Here is a 16,426-nt window from a genome sequence, read left to right as displayed (position 1 = left end):
ACTGTATTCGTAATTGAATTGTTAAATGTGGGTATGTCATAGTCAATCGCGCCCATCTTTTGAAAGTAACCATTTACAAAGTGACGTCATGGTTGTTGATACCGATATTGTAAGTATATGCAAGAGTTAATTAAGTAATAGACCTATATAATTATAGACGCAGGTCGAGGGAACTATGTTGATTCGATTGTGACGTATGAGTTTGTTTCTCCGAATGAGCACTTTTCATTGCGTCACGTACATGGGTTTCAGGTTTGAATACACAGTGTTCAATAAAAAAGCACATGTATACATTTTGAAAAAAACAAACAAAACAAAACAAGAGTTGCCCTAGCTTATAACACAATATTATGAGACTGTAACGGAAGGAAGGGGTGTGTGAGGAGTGTGTGAGGGGAGAGAGAGAAAGAGAGAGAGAGAGAGGGGGGGGGGAGAGAGAGAGAGAGAGAGAATGGTGCATGCAGACTGACAGACACATTGAGTAGATAACAAAATATGATTTAAAAAAAATAACATTAATAAAAGAGAGACAGAATTTAGTATGACGCGAATGAGAGAAGAATTTGAAAAATCTCATTTATGATGATGAACTTTAAGCTTCATTCCCATCAATGTTATTTCCTTTGACCATGCTGCATTTCAGATTTCTGCAAAGACAACAAATGTCGGGTCAGTACACAGTTAACGTCTTGTGACGGAAACGCGCCAAGAAATTCATATTCACCCCTGGAGGCATTTTTGCTCCTTTTAAGGCATTTTGCTCACTTGGATGCAGTTGACGCCTTTGCATTTCTGCCTTTGAATACATTTTCTTCCTGTATGTTGCTCTTGGAAATGTAACTTGCTGATATAGGACAGCATTGTAAATACAAATTGTGGCGCCATTTAAATGCTAATAACCAAAGTCATAATCTTCATATTCATCAACCCCGACGTCACTACCATCATCGTCATCTGTAACGTCACCGTCATCTCCATCGTCGTCATAGCCCTCATCATAATAATCTTCAATCACTATCATCTTCTTCTTCCCTATTTCCCCTCCTGATTCCCCTCCTCCTCCTTCTCCTCCTCCTCCTTCTCCTCCTCCTCCTCCTCCTCCTTCTCCTCCTCCTCCTCCTCCTCCTCCTCCCCCTCCTCTTCCTCCTCCTCCTCCTCCTCCTCCTTCTCCTTCTCCTCCTCCTCCTCCTCCTCCTCCTCCTCCTCCTCTCCTCCTCATCATGATCCTCACAAACAGCACTTCTTTCATCAAATTATGATGGGACACCCTGAATCTCTTCGCTGAGGTGTGATCCAATACAGTTTCGTATCTTAACCTTTGCAACGTCTAAACCTCCTCAGGGGGACGAGCGAAATGTGTGCACGTCACAAATCATTGCTTGCTAAACGATCGATTTCTTCCAGAACGCCATCTAATCCAAGTATCCTAATATCCAGTGTTGCGAAACTGTTGCAAACTTTCACTCCACATCGATCCCCTTGCTAGCCGGCGATAAATCAGGGTCACTGTTTTGAAGAAAACGAATTCATGAAGTTATGAATCTTAATATCATAAATATGTGATATTATGTAAAATATTTGTTATGTAGCAAAGCAAAATGCAGGTGATAAATAACAATGACGATTTGACAACCGTATTACAGTTGCGTCATAGGGTAAATTTAGGGAGAAAGGGAGGCATGAACAATATTATCCTCTATGAACTTGTTTTGATCTTTTTACCCATTCTCTTATGTTGACTAGCAATGAACTCTTTAGTTCTCTGCACTTCTGTTCACATACCAACAAGTTTATTCGAAGGTGATTGTTAGCACCTTTCCCATACAGTATGATGCTATAAGGCCCGTTGCAGACGACAACATTAAACATATTTTCAGAAGTATTTTTCTGCTATTTTTCTTAGAGTGGTACATCGACGGGAGAGAAGGGGCTATATACTAATATCCTTTTCTGATTGATATAGGAATACAAAATAATACTCTCTTATACAATTACGTTCGAAAATATACATATCAATGCAGTTTGTATTAAACAAAACTACATGTTAACCATGGCAACCCTATACACGAAAATTGAGAAGGCGCACCTTCCTCGCACCCACCTAATTTTCTTGTCAACGCCGTGCCGATATTATGAAAGCAAGGAGATCGCATATCGGAATAATTTCTACTCAAAACAGGAGCAACTGTTCGATTGTCAACGCCAATGCGTGTAAACTTCTTGACTGGAAACAAATTAGAAACATTTAAAAGGTTAGAAGAGAGATGAGGGATAGAGATGGCTTCAGTTTTTTTTTGCAATTTGTTCCCGGGATTTGCTCACAGACATGTAAACTTATATGTGTCCTTAAGACAAATATCATAATTGCATCTCATAAAGTAATAAGGATGCCGGGTGTGAAAGAATTTGGTGTTTCCTCGAATATTAAGCGATCCTATTTAACTATTGAAACCTCCACGGGGTATGTAGAAATGGCATGTTATTGTATAATTTAAGGTCAAACTACCAATAAAACACACAGGTGATATGTATTTTTTCTTTCAGGGAGGATTTGCTCTGTTGTGTTTGACTGACTGGTTGTACAGCAGAGCTTGATGCATTTCAATTATTTCCTAAGATCTTTTTAAATTCAAAAGTACGGATGTGAAAAAATAAATAAGTTTTGATAGGAAGAGTACAGACACTTTCTATAGTACTATGCGCAGCAGCAGTACAGGCAATAGTAGATGTAGTAGTTATATACGTTGTAGAAGTATTATTCATAACATAATAATCATCATTATTATGATTATTAATGTTATTGTTACATTATTAACGTAGTTGTTGATATTATTGCATTTATTATTATTATTATAATTATTATTAGTATTATTATCATTACTATTATCACCAACACCACCATCATTATCGTCGTCACTGTCGTAGTAGTAGAAGTAGTAGTAAGTAGTAGTTAGTAGTAGTAAGAGTAGAAGTAGATTGGAGGAGAGAGAGAGAGAGAGAGAGAGAGAGAGAGAGAGAGAGGGGGGGGGTAAAAAGAAATAGTCAGGAAAGCCAAACAGGGGCATATACAATGTATCGAGAACCTTTACCTATTCTCGGACAAATCATAATCATTTTGGGAATCTGATCCCTTCAATAGTGACATGTGTAGCATAAAAAGAAACGGAACATTAGAACTTCCGAAAGACGGACATTGACTTGTCTGTATAAACATACACACGTATCATGTACATCTCTGGATCCATCACTCAATACATGTAAATACTCTTAATCAACCGCACCGCCGTGAATGGATGCAATATGTTTCACCCCGAACCGTTTCATTACAAAATAATGATATAAATCTATTAGTAACCATAACCACAGAACGTGTACAGTTGTAACATTGGAATGCGATACTGTGATAGAGTGTTGATGTACATATCTTTGACGATGCCACGATATGAAAGTGTGTGGAATTATCAGGACTCATGCATCGTAGAAAGTCGATATAAATCATGAATTTCGGAGATATCTGGCATAACTGGGTGGTGAAAATACAGGGGAAGATTCCCGGAAGGAAGTAGGTCCATGTAACCTCCAAAGAATGTAACTTATCTATTTAGAATTTCTTCTGTTTTTTAATATTGGAAGAGATATTTTGTACTTCTTCCTAAAAATGTATCGTTTCTTTGGTCTCTTCTTGTCACCTTTATCTCCGCCCACCACCGATTCTTATTTATTCATCTTTCACCCCCTCCCTCATCCTTATCCTCATCACAGGCTTCTTGTATTTGTATTTGTATTTGTTTGTATTTTTGTATTTTTTTGTATTTTTTGTTTTGGAGGGGGGGGGGGTGCTATTTTTGCCATCTCATTATAATATCTTCACCAACGCCATCACTACTACCATCACCAGCAGGAGCAGTAATATCACTGATAATGGTATTCCATCATAAAAGTGGTAAATAAATAAATAAATAAATAAATAACCACGACCGTCGACAACACCCCACCATTACACCAGTATCATCATCATCACCATTAAGTTGTATATTATCTTCGTTTCAATATTTCCCTAATCTGCCATGATTATAGCCCCGGCAACCTCCTATAGCCAAGATGATAACCATGGTTAAACACACCTCCTTCTATTATCTCCACTAAAATACATTTTGGGAGAGAGATAGTTACACAATGTATCGGCAACTCGCCATTATTGATCGTTTGTATGCAGTGCCGCAAACCATTTAGCTTTACAAAAGTAGAGTTTATGATTTTAGTCACATCTTCCCGCCGGCTATGCTCACTTGTTGCATTACCATCGATCCCACATAAATTTATCATTTCGCCTCAAGCATTTTGTCATAAGTGAAACTAGAAAGACACAAATAGGTTAAATCTTATTTATGACAGCTATTTTGATAATGTGATTAAAACATTGAAATAAAGTGACAGGTTCTCATACTTTCATGAATGATACATAGTTATGGTGACTGGCGTGAAGATTAACACATTAACTGTATCAAGCTAAAGTTTGGGGGAAACAATCATCGAAACTAGACACAAGGGATTGAACGGAAATACACGTTTGATTCACGCGGATTTCTCAATCCAATGTGATTATTCCACGATGGTTTTAATGGACACTATTTCAAATGAGCCGTACAGACCTTTGAAACGAAAAGTCACACAAATCACCTTTATCTGCCCATGCGCAGTTAGTTAAAGAAGAAGTTGAGTTCTGGTCATTGCATTGTGAAAGAAAAATTTGATCATGTAGCATGTAAGTATTGGTGTAAGGCTGCAAGGTTCTGGAGTCATCAAACTCATAATAAATTTGGCCCAGCCTTGGTAAAGTAACAAGCACTGTACACAGAAAGATGTATATGGGACTACACAAATGGTGTCGGGGTAAGCTTAAACATTGATTTCCATATCTTTCTATGCTCATTTTTTCAGCCAGTATACATTTTCTTCCAAGATTGTTGGGCACATGACATTTAGTTGTAATCTTGAACATTCAGTGAAAGTTTCGTTTAAATTCTGTGAAAATTCATTTTTTTTATTTTTTACCAGAACTCAAGCCGCAGTGGCTTTTTTGGAGTTTAATATTTGAATAATGGTCTTAAAATACTAACAAACAAATATACACACACACACAAACAAAAAATAGAATAATAAGCAACTACCCCGAAATTCTCAAACAAACAGAACTAAATAAAACAACGAAAACAAAAATTCAAATAAAGAACAAAAAACAAACAAATAAACCTGGCCACATATTGAGGTTACTTGCTATGGGTGTCTTGTATCTCTATAGAAAGAGTCACTACAGAATTGCTCAATTTCATTATTCATGGAATCATTTTAGCAACTGAAACAAATTGATGGCGACAATTCTTTGTTTCAGTCGTGATATCATACTAGCCTGAGGGCAATAAACACATCTTGTACATCCACTTTGTCACCCCTCTCCCGAGAAGAAAAAAGAGAAATTGGAAAGGAATTTCCTAACAACAAATTGCTGCAGACAATGGATTAAATATCTCTATCATCAACATATTTCCGAAACTGCAATTGTTCATAAAACGCCTTTAGACAAATGCGGGCTCAACCAGAAAAAAATCATTACTTTTGTTTATCGCGGACCTCGTCATGCCCATTTTAGCGTGCTGCTTTGGAAAGCCTAACTGGAGGCAAAACTCACTATTTCCGCGATATTCTCAGATTATCAAAATGAAAAAACCCACCCGCACAGGTTTTAGATTAGCGCGTTAAAAGACGAACAAAGCGGTGGCATTTTAATTCAAATCGTTTGTTTTTAGGTCTATTTCGACGCATCGAGAAATTATTTATTTGCGATTGCCGTATTAATCGCCAGTAGAGCGATCAGTATTATTAATAAGGTGACAATTGAATGCTACGTCAGGCGGTTTCATGGTGGCCCTCTCGATCGATGGCCCACTAAAGGTGCGGTCTCTTTGGTACGGAATATATTATATTAAAAGTATCAAACTTGCGAAGACAGGGAGATTGCATAATAAATACAAAGAAGAGATAAAGATACAAACAAACAAACAATCAACAAAAACAACAACAATTAATAGCTAAAGATTAGAAATAAATAATTAATAAAAATATTGAAAAATCAGTAATTTTGAAGCTCATTGTTTTGGTGGCCCCATCTTATCGCACTTTCTTTACTCGTTAGACCATTGCGGCCCAGTATTAAACAACCCAAATATGACAAATGTTCGCCTTCAATTCAAGATAATCTTCCCAACATGTCCAACTGATACAGGAGGAGTGAGGAAGCTCACAAATTAATGTCACCTTTGGCAGAACCAAATTTTCTTTTTTAAATAGCTCGCAGTTTCCCATCGTATGAATTGTTTATGAAACGAACACATATATATTTATATGTTTTGGGCATATTATTTGTATTAGCAATTTGTTTGCAATTATTAGCAAGCAATAAATCAATTTTGAAGAAGGCGTGGCAGGAAAGGCGTGCAAATGTTCATATTATCGTAAAAAGTTTTATGATCTAAAACGTCGGAAAATGTGAACATAAGCAACTGGAAGCATTTTCTGAAGGAAAAAGAGGGAGAGGACGAATGAGAATGAAAAGAAGAAGAAGAAGAAGAAGAAGAAGAAGAAGAAGAAGAAGAAGAAGAAGAAGAAGAAGAAGAAGAAGAAGAACAACAACAACAACAACAACAACAAGAACAAGAAGAAGAACAAGAAGAAGAAGAAGAAGGAGAAGAACAAGAAGAAGAACAAGAAGAATAAGAACAAGAAGGAGGAGAAGAAGAAGAAGAAGAAGAAGAAGAAGAAGAAGAAGAAGAAGAAGAAGAAGAAGAAGAGTCAAGATTCAAGATAATTTATCATCTGATTTAAAAAAAACACCGAAATTCGTCCTCCACTGGCGAGTGATTATATACAAGCAACATAAACAATATACTACATTCGAGGATACAAAGAAAATACAACAACCATAATAATAATAATAACAATAATAGCAATAACAAAACTGCCATGTACGTGTAAAAAATAGGATTAAGATGGAGAAGAAGGATAAGATAATAAGAAGAAGGAGAATGAAGAGAAGCACAATTAGAGCGACACACGGTTCTAATGACAACGATGATCAAATTACCATGGATGTTTCAGAAGGTGGGACTGAGCATTGTTTTCATTATAAATGTTCTTTTTGTTTGGTCAGTCATCATTTTATGAACTAAACCACATCCGTAACCATGACAAAGGAAAATATAAAAATTACATAGCCAACAGAGTAAATTCCATGATACTAATTTTGCACAGGTTTTAGTGCAAGAATGTTTTTGTATATATTTGTTTAAGAATAATATTTGATTTAAACATCGAACGTGTCTTATTAAGCTGTTCGTGTTTTCAATTATTATGTATTTATTTACTTTATATTTCGCCCGTTCGAATGACAAAAAGGTGACTGCCCTCTTCTCAAAGTCTAAATAAAGAAAGATCATCACTAATGAAAGCATACACTCAGAAGAAACATTTTCAGGATCATCATTTTCATTGAACAACTTTTACATTTCTCTTTCTCTTTCTCTTTCTTCTTCTTCTTCTTCTTCTCATTCTTCATCATAGTTTTCCTCTTCTTCTCCTTCGTCTTCTTTTTTATTATTCTTCTAATTTTTCTTATTTATTATCTTCTCCTCCTTGTTAGAAATAAAAGAAAAAGTAATAGAAGAAGCAGAAGAAAAAGAAAATATAGAACAGTCAAAACCAAAAAAGCAAAACAGAAGAAAATTGATAAGAAAAGGGAGAAGAAGTAGAATATTACAAAGATAAGGATAAGAAGAAGCAGAAGAAAAGGAAGAAGGAGAAGAATAAATTTAATGTTCTATCTGTCTATCACATGCGACCAATCTTCGGGTTAAAAAAAGAGGCAGCCGCTTTTTGCCCGTTAACCAATCCATTATCGAATGCTTAAAATAGACTGAACCAGAGACCCTGTCTGATTATGTGCTATCCTTTATGCTCCCGTCACACTGCGACACCGTTCCATAATCGGACATTTTTCACAGCACTTTCACCCACAAATATCTTTATATCTTGTTTTTACCTTCTTTTCTTTAATTATGAGGCATAATTTTATTATCCAGATCTATCAAAACTGGAAGTGCAAATATCAATTTCATGACCAATATAGGCCTATGTTAGTCGAATATTGTATTATAAATCAAGTATTATTGGATATATGCAATCTCGAAATTCATTTATTGTGTTAATGTGAAAATCTGTTTGTAAAAACTATTTGTTAACTTTTACTTAATTTTCTCTCGATTTTGTGCAGTGCTGTTTTAGTGTGACTGAGGTTATAGTGCGGGTGTAGGTCTGCCCATAGACGTAATACGAACGTACACATTGCCTTGCGTCTACCGCGGAAATTAACTTCAACGAGTGGATATCATATTAGATCTAGGACCGATGGGGAGTACGATAACGAGGACGGAGAGAGACGGGGAGAGATGGAGAGAGAGAGAAAGATGGAAAGAGAGAGAAAGAGAGAGAGAGAGAGAGAGAGAGAGAGAGTGAGACAGGGGAGGATACAGAGAGAGAAATACATGTATATATTATTATGTAGAGAGAGAGAGAGAGAGAGAGAGAGAGAGAGAGAGATCACCACGATGGTGACAGGGAAAGACAATTAAAAACGCCCCATTTACGAAAAAAGGACCCTCTCAATAAAAATAAAAATTAAAAAAAGCATAAAGAAAGAAAGTGTTTAAAAAAACACAGTAAATTGAAAAAAGGTATTAGAAGGAAAAGAAGAGAAAAATGCTAAAGAAACAGGGTAATAGAAAACGAAAAAAAAGGAGTATCTGTATTGGATGTAAACAAATCGACTTATAATAGCTGTTACGATTAATTGATACGCAGTATGGTAAGACATATATTTGAGAGATGGTACCTTTAAAAGGTCCCTTGTTATCTAAGCATGCTATGTGCTATTTGACATGTTTGATAAAATCTTCGAAGGGCCCCGATATAAATTAATCAGATGAACAAATAGTTAACACGCGGAACATAATTATTACCGTTAGGTATTTCATCAAAACTGTTTCCAATCTATACAAATAAAAGTTCGTCGCCATCGAAATAAATAATTTTATAGCGTGTGTCTCTTTAGGCAAATTCACAAAGTGCTCAAAATGAATGAAGACATAACCTATAAATAATCTTACAACATGAGAGTCCAATGAAAAGTTTTTGATCATGATAACGACAATCCAGTGCTACAAGGGTAAAAACGGTTTGAGTATAGGTTTCACCTGCAATTACATTGAACCAGGGAAACACATTTTTAGTATCATAATAAATACCCCATTGATATTTCATCTAAAGAAATGGCGAACCGGCTTCGTCCTCAATGACTACGAGAACAATTACAGTTTCAAGCTTTTTGTTACCCAAAAGTGAGTGTGAAATTAATGATACTTTGCATTCATCAAGATGTTAAACATGAGCGGTTGAGCCTATTTTGTAAGGTGAATTTCCACCCTGATAATTATCTGGTGTTAATAAAAGCATAAGAAGGAGAGAAACGTACACTGTATTAGTGAAATTTTAAGCCATATTCGATTTAAAAAAGGAAATTGTGAATTTTAATTATTATTTCGTTATCTTCTGATTAAATTTCAATCGGGTTTTACTGAAACTTTAACTGACCTATTCCTCTCATTTTTCTCTTTCTATTAAAACCAACTTAATAGAGTGTATTTTCCCCTTAAGAAATAAAATTATAAAATTGATTTAATGACTGAATAAGAAAGATAATATTTGAGACGGAACGATGTGCGAAAATGTTAAATACAATTTGCAAAAACACCAAGGAGCTGCCACCGATCAAAATCAAATTTTAACACTATAGGCTACACCCTTCCCCACCCACCGACCACCAAGCCCCTTTTCGTACTTTTTAGAAGGTGAAAAAGTAAGAATTTATGCTGAAATCTTTGTGGATCGCATTGCCTCTCCCCTCACCCCGATCGCTTCGTGTGTGTCCCAAAGTCAGTCCGTCTGACATTCACAAGGGATTTGTACAAGGCAGAAAGAAAGAAGGAGAGAGAGGGGAAGAGAAGAAAGGAGAGACAAAGAAACAGGACGATGTACTTGATATATAGAGAGATAAAGACAGAAGGGAAATAGAGGGAAAGAGGGAGATGGAGAGAGAGAGAGAGAGAGAGAGACAGAATGAGACAGAATGAGACAAGGATATGGCCGAGAGACATGGAAAAGCAAAAGCAAACGCAAGAGAAGAAGAGAAAGAGAGAGTTCAAAGTAGAGTAAAAAGTTCGGAGAGTCATGCGCATTGGTTGAAAATGTCATCAAGTGTGATTCGATTGGGCATTAACCGAGACTCTGCAAAATGGCCTCGACGGCACAGTTTCTTCTCCCTCTCTCTCTCCCCCTCTCTCTCTCTCTCTTCTTTACTTTCTCTCTTTCTCTCTCTCTTTCCGTTACCAACTGCCCATATCTTTGCGGCTAAGGGGTTGTCTTGCTTGAACCACCAGACGACATATCTTCACCGTTGTCATCTTATTACTGCGCACCCCTCACACAGAGGCGCACTCTCAAACAATACCCTCACTTACGCCAAACCAACTCTCCCACAATTTTACCAGCGCCCACTTTCACCGTCTGACTCCTACAACCTTCCTCCCCTAAAGACCCATGTACAAACCGCTACTGCAGCAGGCAGAGTAGCAGCCATGCTCGTTAGGGTTAGAAAGTGAGTAAGAGCCAGCGAGAGAGCACCAAGGGGTATATGTCAGAATGGGAGCGCGCTTATGTCATTCGGCTTCCAACCACCACCGAGTCACTACCCCCGACACCGCAGCACTGCGAGTCAAGTCATAAAACCTCAACTCCGACAACCCAGCCAGTTCAGTCACTGCTTCCAACCCCGTGCGACAAGGCGAGCTCGTTCCCGGATCCCCGCTGCAGCACAGTCACACCGCCGCGTCCTGAGTGAGATACGCGTGCATCTAAAGGATGCCTCATTAATAAACCTCGCAGAGATCCACTCTCCAGTTATCTTTGATTCATATAAAAGGGACCATCTCATCCAGACCTGCAGTCATACGTGGACTTATCATCCAAGCCATGCGGACTATGAGAGAAGGGGAATGTGATCAAGTTTCTCAGTTTGCTTTGGATTCACTATGTACTACTCCGGTGCGGATTTATTAATAGACTGGTATCAGATTGTTAATGCCCAGGATACACACCACAACGGAATCTTATTTAATCATCTCGAGTATGTATACCTTTAATTTCATTCCATCATTTGAAAATCATATTTATGATAATTTATCCAACTTTGCCTTACCCTTTATCGTACCCATCCGCTTGCTTATCTATCTAAAAATTATATCGTCATTCAAGGATGGATATCCTGAGATATCTTCTGGAAATTATTCCTTGAACTCATTCATGTTGTCTTTGTCTAACTAAATTGCGATGTTCAGAAGCCATTTGGGAAGAAAACTATTTGACAGTTTGTACCTTTTCGCTTGTTTGCATATCTCAAACTTATAATGTCATTCGAGGATGGATATCCGAAGATGTCATCTAGAAATTATTCCTAGAAATCATTAAGGTTTTTATTCTTCAATATGCCTACCTTGCGCGCAGTGTATGCATCCTTGCCCAAATAGACTATGGTCATTTGAGTCGAAAAATTTGAATTTTTTTATTTCGGTTTCATATTTTTGAAACTGACGGATTTGCTGTTCTTTAATCTAAATAACAGTTTTGGTACCCTAAAGTACTTATACAAGATATTTGACAATGTGTGCCGGGTTTCATCTATATGGGTAAACATTGTCCGCTCGCTCAGATACTTCATTTAATTTATTTTGCTTGATATTTCTAAGATGATATTAGACTATTTAACAAAGGCAGATGAAGAAAGAGAACGACGGAACATTCATATAGCTCAATGATGTTCTCACAAGTGATAAGGTTTAGCCCAAGCTCTCAAAGCACATGTTCACACAGTTGTCATATAAACATTTGAATGACTTGTCCCATCCTGTCCGGTATCATCTAACACTGCTTATGTTAGATGATGCTATGTGTGTAATGTTCTGATAATGCGGTACATCTTCTACACGTGGGTTTCCATGGTTACCCCTCATGAAATGTCACATTACATAGTTACCGATGACTTGTCTCTATGACTATGACATGTTCCTACGGAGCAACATAAATACTCTATAATATCTTAGCTTTACAAAAATAAAACTAAGGATTAGTTGTATCATACATTGAATAGCATGCAGAACAAAGCGAATAAACACTTAAGAATGTGTTTTTGCTGGTTTTTGATGAGATGCGTTTTGAGACCAGTTAGAAGTTTTTTTTAAAGAATACCCGTTTGTCAAAATATGCTAGAATTCACCCTCCCTCTCTCTCTCTCTCTCTCTTCTCTTGAAACATATTTGTAAAAGAAGAATGCAGTTTTGAAATCTTGGTTTACGATTTACAATTCGATAGGCCTATTGCAGAGGAGGTACAGTACATAAGCGTGTCATTATGGAATAAAATCGTTTCAAACACGTCGACCATCTCATGTACGTTTTTTGTCAGGTCTACTTCGTGTTGCATCATGTTGTATTTTTTTCAAACAATTTCGTCACTCACCTATGGTGCAATACAATTCGTCAAGTGAAATTTCATTGTTTATTGGTAGATTGCCATTTCATTTCCAAAACTATTGCAAGCGGTTTACGAAATCGGCTTTACTCCCATAGTTTGCACATTGACCTACGGCCACATACAGATACCTTCCGAACGAGATGTATTTTCCATGTATTACCAGTGTTTAAACAATATCATAGCATCTTCCTTTTTATCTAGATTTAAAAATAAATAATCGAGAATGTTTCAATCATCACTTTATTACCTGTCAACCACACTCCTCACACCTTGCTTCATGTACCGTGAAGTGAAGCAGGAGAGGGGTGTGGGCATGAGACCCTTTACACATGTTGTCAGTAAATGTACGATTGTGCTTGCCCCCTCGTTGCAAACAATGATGACTTTTTATTCTGGTTGGAGATTTGATCTTATAAATTGTTTGGAAATTTCACCCCACACTCCCCTCCCCCTCGCAAATCGACTTAACGATACCCCTGAATAGGTGTGGCATCACCTCCACCATCAGAAGCCCTGTTCTGGCACCCCCTCCACTCCCTATTTGTCATGAAATATAACATTAACATCTCGCCGGTGTAAGCGTGTGTGGTAGTGTATAATCTCTTCATGGTGTATCACCGACTGTCTCCCTTTATCTTCAGAGTGATTTGTATCCCTCAAGTAGTTCACAATGGGTTATCAAACGAAGATTGAGTTCCTTCTCAACGTGAGGGCTACGTTCGTAGTGTTTGATACGCTATACAGTTCCCTGCATCATGTGCTATAGGAATTGTTGTTTCATATTTCTGTCAGTTTTGTATACAATATTATTAGTATGTTGTGAAAATGTTTTTGTTGCCAATTAGCTTGATATACCTATGACGCAACATTCAAGCTAATTTTGCTTGAGCTGAAACTTTCCAAGCAGATGTCGTTACTTTCAGTTGTATGATGCACGTGTTCAACGTCTCTTGCTGTAAAGTACGTCTAAAATGGTAATATTAAAAGCGGTGAGAATAGTGTTGACTAAACTTGAAGATAAAGATTCAGGTCATGTGAAATCAGGTTTGTTAGTGGTTTAAAACGGGGTAACTAATTAGGTGCATTCCAATGCATGAATGAAGCATGACGGGCCAAATAATTTCGTCCCAACGAAGATAATGACGAAAGATACACATATTGTGAACATGCTGAATCAGACAACGAAATGGTAGTGATACTGGTAATAAAATTAAGATAGCGAAATGGAAAGAGATAGATATGGAAGGGCGCAGTAAATGGGAAGGTTCGAGACTGAATGGAAGATAACAAGTAACGGAAGGTAATGAAACCTGGGAGGGCAAGCAAAGATTTCATGAGAAATTCATTTCTGTCCTTTTTCTTGCTTTTAATCTCCGCATTTCTGAATATTTGTGGATGATGATCCTACCTCCCCTCGTAGCATAGTTTCTCTCTTTCGTGTTTGTTCTCATCACACTACCTCTTGGATCGCTGGGTGATACAGTGTCATCTCGAGTTCGGACTTGTCTTAGGATTGTATCCGTATTACCCCTCCCCCACGAGTTTCTTGGTATGCAAGTCTCAATGTATTTCCTTTTTTCCCCGGTTTCTCTCATATCCCCTGTATCCTCTCCCTCCCTCTCATTTTATTCTCCTATCTCTGTATTCATGATCTCTCACTATCTCCTCTCTGTCTCCTTCTTAAAAAAAGCTGTCTCTTTGTTTCTTTGTCTCACTTTCTTTCTTCCTCTCTATGCGTTTCCATCTTTTTCTTCCCATCACTTCTTTGTACCCCCTCTCTCGTTATATTCTTCCCCGCCCATACCCCGCCCTTGCCCCTCCAAACCCGCTTACCGCCGCCTTCCCCTCACCTTCCACTCTCTAGACATTCCCGCCTCGCTCACATGGTCTCAGAATGTGACGGATCTTCGTATGTATCTGTACAAGTATACTTGTACAGAGACATAGAGCCAGTAACATGCTAGACATTTAAACACCATCAAAGTCCCTAAGACTAAAAGTGGTTGCGTAACTTTGCCTTGAATCGAAATAGAGAAAAAAGAAGAAGAAGAATGGTTTAGCTCATGATACAATCATAATTATAGAACTTTCGTTCAATCAGGAATCCCATGATTTTTACAAGCCCATCGCTTGTTTGATTATTGAGATATTTATGATTGGAAATCACAATTTCAAAACCGTAGCTGCAAAGTGAGCTACATGCTATGGAAACATAAATTCGTTTATTGACCAGTATTGCACTTTATGTGACCCTGCCTTTTCAATTCTGCAATGAAAAATGCCAGATACAGGTCGACAGAAATTACGGAATTTTTTTTCATGTTATACGATTGTCGGACAAAAAAAAAAGTATGAAACTGATGATGGGGACATGATCTTTTCCACAGATGACTCTACCAGTTGATAAGCATGGTAACGATTATAAAGATGCGTTCATCATGGTTTGTTTCTATCTCCTCCGATGCCTCAAGGCATGATCAAAGGATTATGAAACATGAAATACTCCAAGAATGATTTCTCGTGCCGCGTCGAGGGCAGTTCCTCTGATAACGTCATTGGAAGTAATGTTCTGAATAACAATGGAAACATGAGTGTCAAGTCCTGTAAACCGAAATGACAAAGATGAGAATTTTGGTTTTGTTTCTAGACAATGTCGGTGAAAGATGTGATATCGTTTCCATCAGTGTTACTTCCTTTCCTGGGCCGTATACTAATACTTTACACGATTGAAAGACATAGCTTGCGTTTCAACGCCCACGGCATTGTAGTCACATTTTTAATATCAACACACATTGAATGTTCACATCCTATCAAAATAATATGTTTCCTTCGATTTCTTAATTTCGTCACTTAACGCTCCAATTTTTGTGTCCGCCATACCGAAGCCGAACTTGATTGAAAACAAAATTTCGTCCAAGTTTCCCAAAGCAAAGGCCCCCATCTGTCTTCCGCCCATACAATTGTCATCGCATTATATCATTGAAATGTTATGATATCGTGACGTGTATTAAAAACGATTCAATGTGCGAAAATTCGAATTTGATTAGTTTAAAATAAAAAGTTCTATATCAATTTCCGAAGCTTCTTTGCTCTCGTTCCGTTTCAATTTTCCAAACATGAACCCTGAAAACACTGACATTTCTTGTCAAAATAGCCGCACAATGGTACTAAATCTAATTTTTTAATGAATATGGTGTTGCATGATTGGGGGCAGTGGCGTATATACTATCCAGACTTATATGAACAATTGGGTAGTATATGGTGGATACAATATTAATCGGTATAGTCTCTCGTGGTGTAGTCGAAATTTAACTGAAATTTCTGTGCTGGAAACACGACTTCAGGGGCATATGATCACGAATACCTCCCCACTGACATGCTAGAATGACTGTTTTAAATATGGGAAGGAGGCTTTTGAATAATCAATTTCTTGTCAACTGACTCGGTCATGTGCCGACGTAAGGTCATGCATCCACAGAAATAAACCATGGACAATGAACGTGTAGGCCTATCAAACAAAGATGGGGTGCAATTATGAAGTTGTGTCACATCGCGAGTCATTTTAGCTTTCAAACTGAGTAATATTTGAGTGAATTTTCATCTTTCCCCCGAAATGTTGGACAACTCATTTCATAGACGGGGAAAAGGGTCCAATAGTGGGCCTGGTAGCGAGGACAAATAGATACCTCGGCTGGTCAAATCGTTACCATTTGTTTTAGTCCACGAAAAG

Source organism: Strongylocentrotus purpuratus, unplaced genomic scaffold (genome assembly GCF_000002235.5).
Source record: "Strongylocentrotus purpuratus isolate Spur 01 unplaced genomic scaffold, Spur_5.0 spur5_contig_844, whole genome shotgun sequence".
Classification (NCBI taxonomy): domain Eukaryota; kingdom Metazoa; phylum Echinodermata; class Echinoidea; order Camarodonta; family Strongylocentrotidae; genus Strongylocentrotus; species Strongylocentrotus purpuratus.
The sequence above is the reverse complement of the archived record's forward strand: the minus strand, read 5'-3'. Positions refer to the sequence as shown.